At 43.3% G+C, this 6,000-nt stretch overlaps 1 pseudogene; it reads right to left on the minus strand.

The window, feature by feature from the left end:
• The window catches only part of LOC101637597, a 105,808-nt pseudogene extending 100,322 nt beyond the window's left edge, over positions 1-5,486 (minus strand).
• Positions 5,487-6,000: the final 514 nt, after the last annotated feature.

Raw genomic sequence — 6,000 nt, forward strand, 5'->3', positions numbered from 1 at the left:
TCCAATACACCAGCCAACCATTTCCTACTTTTCTCTGTGTAAAAAAGTCAATTTATTAATGTATTCATTGTTCTTCCTAGCTATTGACCTGAAGGGTGCCTTCTCATTCTTATCTAATAAATATACATATGAAGAAAGTTAAGCAAACAAATTAATTGCTTCCCTAACTAATAAAAGTTGGCACAGTATTATCGTTTAACATAATGTGCTTGCTTCCTTTAAAAAATATACTCAACACAGCAAAATAAATAAACTTTGCAAAAAGTTTAAGTTTTGGCAAAGAACTAAACAGTACTTTTCTTGTTCTCAAGTACACCTTTTCCTGATTTGGATTTAGTAATGTTATTGGATAGTGATTAGTGCCATGTTTGAATTTCAATAAATGTCAGTGTTTTACAGATTTTCTTTTGCTGAAGTGTCTTGGAAATGTTTTGCTTCTATTGCAGTTTCAAAACTTTCCCTGCTATGGGGCAGATAGCATAACACCAAATATATACCAGAAGGTGACTGATAATTAGAAATGAACCCAAATTCATCCAGACCTTTAAGTTTATAGGTGTGGAAACTGTGACTTGGAGAAGAGAAATGACTTAGCTAAAGCTACATGCCATGTTAGAGACAGAAAACAACCTTAGGACTCACTACATGTGCTTCTCTTTCTAGCCTCTCGAAATGAGTATGGGTTTCCCCAAGAAACATGAAACCACTGAGACCAGGCTAGCTTGAACTCAACATTTTGTTTCTTTTTTATAGCCACGAACTATCTAGCCTATAGTTTTTCATAGTGATTATTAATTTTGACAAAACCCAAAATCCTGAGAATTAAATTTTCTGTGTAACCAATACAGTATATTCAAGTGTGAAGCAGGACAAAACACAGACTAGTTAGACTTGGATATTGTGTGGGGAAATTCCTTGACACTTGAGCATTTTTATATTATTCAGGAAATGCCTCAGAGACTTGGCTTTCCTCTGTGCTGTTGTCCTTGGAATTGCCATAAGGCACAGAAAGAAATGGGGCCCTACTAATTATTTACAACAACTTTCCAAAGGGACCACAATTTGTCCTCTGTGGCTAGATTTTAAGATCCCAGCCATTCTCTATCTTCACCCTGAGAGGTTGAGCTTTGACAGGTTTCCCCCAGGAGTATGGAAAGTCTCAAGGCAAGGCATCTACATGGAAGGGTAATTACAGTGTTCAGACAGAATAGAATTAGGCTTAATTAACAGAGTTGCTTTGTTCCCAGGGGTCACAAACACTTGCACACATTTTTCAGTTGGTAAGAAGGAAGAAAGCAGACATTTCTGAATCTAAGAGGGTGTACTGAAGTTTTTCGTGGGCTCATAATGTTAAAAGAGGCTATATGACTAAATATGAATGAATGAGTTCAGTCTGTTAAGCTCGGATCCTTCATCTGGTAGAAACAGAAAAAGAAGCTGCCATTACTCTAGTTTGCCACATCCCTAGTATCATAGTGGTTATTTTCATCATCTCATTTAATCATCACAACAACATTGAGTTAGGTGTGGGAGTCCTTATTTTATTGAAAAGGAAATGGGTGTAGGGATAACAGCTGATTGACAAGTCAAACCTGGCTATAAAGTCTCAGCTGCTCAGTTTCCTTCTTGGAGGACCAACATGCATTTTCTAGTGTTTTCTTTCTTCCCAGCCTTCTGAAATTTCAGGCTAAATCAAAGAAAGCTTTTGGTATTGCCAAAGTGGGATTCTATTTGTTTTGATTTTGTCAAAAAGTGTAAACCTTTTATGTTTTTCCTATCTTGGGTAAAAGTTTCCAGTCTTAAAATCTCAGCCAAAGGCCTTCTCCCTCTTTCCCCCACCACTGGGCATTTCTCACTGTGCTAGTTCCTCCCTCTTAAACCCTCAGGTCATTCTGTGTTTATATATTGCAGATTTGTAGCAGGCCTGCTCAAAAGTTTTCATGCCTGCTATCTGGTGTTATACTCACTAAATGCTGGCTGTCCTGAATTCAGGCTGCTGTGAGTAGGGCAGGGCACAGTGAACATGGTAAGGCAGCACAGTTCTCATGGGATTCAGTTGCTCTTGGGGGCTCCTTCCTTTGGTAGTCACCAGATTCAAGTGATACATCTCATCTCAGTAGGGAAGACATTGACAGGTCCAAGAGGCAACTAGCTCCAACACTGCTTCTCAGCAGTAAAACTGCTCCTCCATGCTCTCTGTAAATCCTCCAGCATGGAAAAGCCCCAAAAGGTTGGGGCCTGTAGTGTGTGCAAACCTTCCAACCTTCTGCCCTGGAGAGGGCTGGGCTTGATGCCTGGGGAAACACTCCCCCTATTGTTTCTGAATAAAATAAAAGGAATAGCATTTGCCACTTAACAAGTCTTCCTTTTTAAATATATGTTATTTTTATTTTATTAAATTATTAATTTTAAATATTGCTGAATTATTAAAATTACCCTGTTTGGTAATTTTGTACCCACATATGGGAGAGCCAAGGTTTGCTGAGTTTAATGTGCTGAAGTGCATGCCTGGTAAAGAACAGGAACTCAAACCTGGGACCTTTTGCTCCTCATCTCGTTTTTTCCACTTGGGCATGAGGACCATATCTTATGCACTTTGTAACCTATGTAGTGCTTCACAAAGAGTATTATCTCTTACTGAACAGCATGAAAACACTTTCCTACTGATAGAAACTAGCAACACAAATCTCACCTATGAAGCACCATGAGAGGCAATTCAACTGGAAAAGGACTGTGGACTGAGGCTTGACTGTATCCACTTTCCATATATCTACTGATAACCTCTGGGGCCAGTAAACCTTTCACCAACAATTCAACAAGAAGAGTTTCAGATTCCAACAAGACTATAAACTTTACTTGTAAGTCTGAGGCTGTGAAATTATTTTCCTAAAGAGTTTGCACCTCACATTAAACGTATTCCATTCCTTATACTTTGATTTATACTTCTTTCTTTATTAATTCATTGGGAAATAGAGAGTTATTATAGGTGTTTCCTTTTGCTAGAAGGTAGCAACACAAATATCATCTATGAAGCATCATGAGAGGCAATTCTAGGCACTGAATCCCATCTCATTCTTAACCTCCATATATCCATTCACTCATTCCTTTAAGTCACTCATTATCTGTGTGTAAGGCATGGGATTTCATTTGTCCTGCATTTTTTTTAAAGATTTATTTATTTATTCATACAGAACTGGGGTACAGGCCAGAGATGTGGAGGGTGAGAGGATTCACCAGAGACAGAGTGGGGAGCAGAACAGGCAGATCAACGAAGTACACTGCTGAGGGGAGCAGTGGGCGGGTCAGGAGAGGTCTGCCACGCCATGTGGTCACCTCCGGGGCAGGCGGGGATCGAACTCATGCGAAAGTGGCTTAAGCTTCTTAGTGCAGTGCTTTAACCCTCTGCGCCACCAGGGAGGGCCCTGTCCTGCATTTTTATTGAGATATCTGTGGAATACTTATGAGAAGTATGGGTAGTTTTCTCAACCAGCACCACGTACTTGCCCCTTAGGAGTGTTGGGTTCTAGAGCAAAGAGTAACAAAAGGGGTTGAGTTTCAGTCATCCCTTATTAGTTACATGATGTGGGGAAATCACTCACCTCACAAGCCTCAGTTTTATGCTCTGGAAAATAGGAGTCACACTGCTTAACTGCACAAAGCTATGAAGAATTACATAGGAATTCAAGTAAAAGTGTCTAGCAGAATCCAGTGTGGGCAAAGTTCTCAGCTCAAGAGATTTTCAACAGGGTGATGATGTAAATCCCCAAGCAGCTTTCTTTCTGCCAACGCCATCAAGCACGCAGCACACAGAGGCATCTCAACAGCATCGGGTAGCACATGATCTCCGCCGGTCACCTCAGAAAGGCTGCAAAGCCGGGTTATGTTAGGGCAAAAGATAGTCCAATTGCAGCCTTTGTCTTTATCAGCCTGAACAGCAACACAGTTTTTGGGCACAAGGCAATGACATTCCAATTCCCTGACTGGACACTCAGGGGTGGGGGTTCTTGGAAAGAGATGAGTGTGGGAGGGGGCTGACCAGTTGCTTTACAGTTTTTTCTGCTTCCCTTGCATTTCCATTTTGGTAGCTGTCTGTTTCCAAGACTTCCTTGGGAGAGGAGTAGAGCTGCTCTTGTTTGTGTGATTTTGAGGAATAGCTGGGGCACCAAGGGGCTCCGGGGGGAGGAAGAAGTATGATTTGGTCCCATGCCTATCCCTGGATGATGCATCTGTTGCTTCAGGAAACCCTGTGGTCTCTAGGTACATGGTGGTGTGTAAAACTCCCAGATATCTAGGACTTAGAATGGAATTTTCAGGAAAGCAAGGTATTCCTGCCTTTTGAAGCCCCCATCCTGTTTTGCAGTTATGTGCATAGCAAAGTGAGTAAAGTATGTTTGCTTAAATGAATGCAAGAAACCTCAAGGGGGTAAGTCACAAGAAAGCAGTCACCCATTACCAGACATAAATGTGGCTCTCTTCGGGGTAGTGGGTTTGAAAATGTGTTCTTTCAGTTATAAACACACCCAACAATCTCCAGGTTCAACAAACCATGGGCAGTGCGTTCTGTCCCTGCTCTCATTGAATAGCTCCACTTGCTCTTGGAAGGGAACATCAGTTTGTAAATCTGTAATGAAAATTTGCAATTAAAAGACACCTCCAGCCATGAGAACATTTTTGTCTTTCTCTGGCCTGGGTCATTCAACCCCAAAACTTGAAGCACTCATTATTTTCCATAGGTCTGAGGAATGAAGAATGGGTGGGGGAACCTGACCTTGAGTTTTTATTCCTCTAAAATGGTATATAAAATTCTCAATCCTGCTAGTCTCTGTGGAATCCCAGAACATTTTTCCCCAGCTGCGAAAAGGAAACTGTGGTAAGGATAGCGCGGCCTTGTAAAATGCACTACAAACTACAAGTCCTGGCTACTAGCAATAATAATAATAATAACAACAACAATAGTAGCACTTCGAATCAGTAACCTTTATCAGTAACCGCCCTATATGGATTAGATGATTTTAGGCAAGTTACATGATCTCGCTGAGTCTGCTCTCTTTCGTAAGTGGGAGGTCAGTGCCTCCTCAAAGGATTTCGAGAATTAAAATAGCACAGTGAGATGCCCAGCATCACGCGGGGCACAAAATCGTCATTCAGTCAGTGGTTCTCTCCTTCGCTCCGTTCCAGGATCTCACTTTCCTTATGGACAATTGAAAGACATGAATTTTCCAAGTCGGCTACGATGCCCCTGACACGTAGCCTCCTGCACTGACCCCACAACACTCACAGCGGAACGATTTGCTGACTTGAAGAAAGTCAGGGTGGGACTCGTCCGCCTGACTGCGCATGCGCACCTGCGTCGCCGGGTGCAGCGCCTGCTAGTTACCTTTCACCCAGTTAGCCGGCTGGCGGCTCGGGGTAACTCCAGGGCAGACGCGGAGCCCGGCGCGCGTGCGCACAGCCAGCTCCCGGCTGCGGCTGGGCGTGCTGAGCATTTGTTTTTTGGTAGTTTCCGTTTGGTGGGTTTTGACAATGGGCTCTAGTTTCTGGGTCTAGCTGTGCTAGCATAGTCTTAGGTTTGGCAGGATGACCGGAATCCGAATCCCCTGAGCTTAACCCCTCCCCCCCCCCATACATCCCCTCTGCTCCAGTCTCTCCTCAGTCCCTCTTCTCCCATCTGTGGTCTTCACACTCGCGTTATCCCCACAGCTGGTCCAGATTCAGCTCTGCCATCGCCTCCCCCCACCACCCTCACACACGTATCTGCTCCCAAAAGGCGGTTAAGAAAGGAGCTTCAGCTTCTGAACGGAACACACCCCCAATGGAAAAGCCACTGGGGCATAAAGTTGCTGTTCCTTTCTGTCAGGGAGGGGCCCGGTCCTAACAACCAGGTTTGAAATGAAAAGGAGAACATTTTCTGTGTTTTACTCATCCGAAATAGCTACGTTGAAGATAGCGGAGGCTGCAGCCTGCCTCGGGGTTACTACAGGGCAGCAGGCTCCGCAAGAG

Source organism: Condylura cristata, unplaced genomic scaffold (assembly GCF_000260355.1).
Source record: "Condylura cristata isolate star-nosed mole 26May11 unplaced genomic scaffold, ConCri1.0 scaffold00006, whole genome shotgun sequence".
In the NCBI taxonomy this organism is placed as follows: Eukaryota; Metazoa; Chordata; class Mammalia; order Eulipotyphla; family Talpidae; genus Condylura; species Condylura cristata.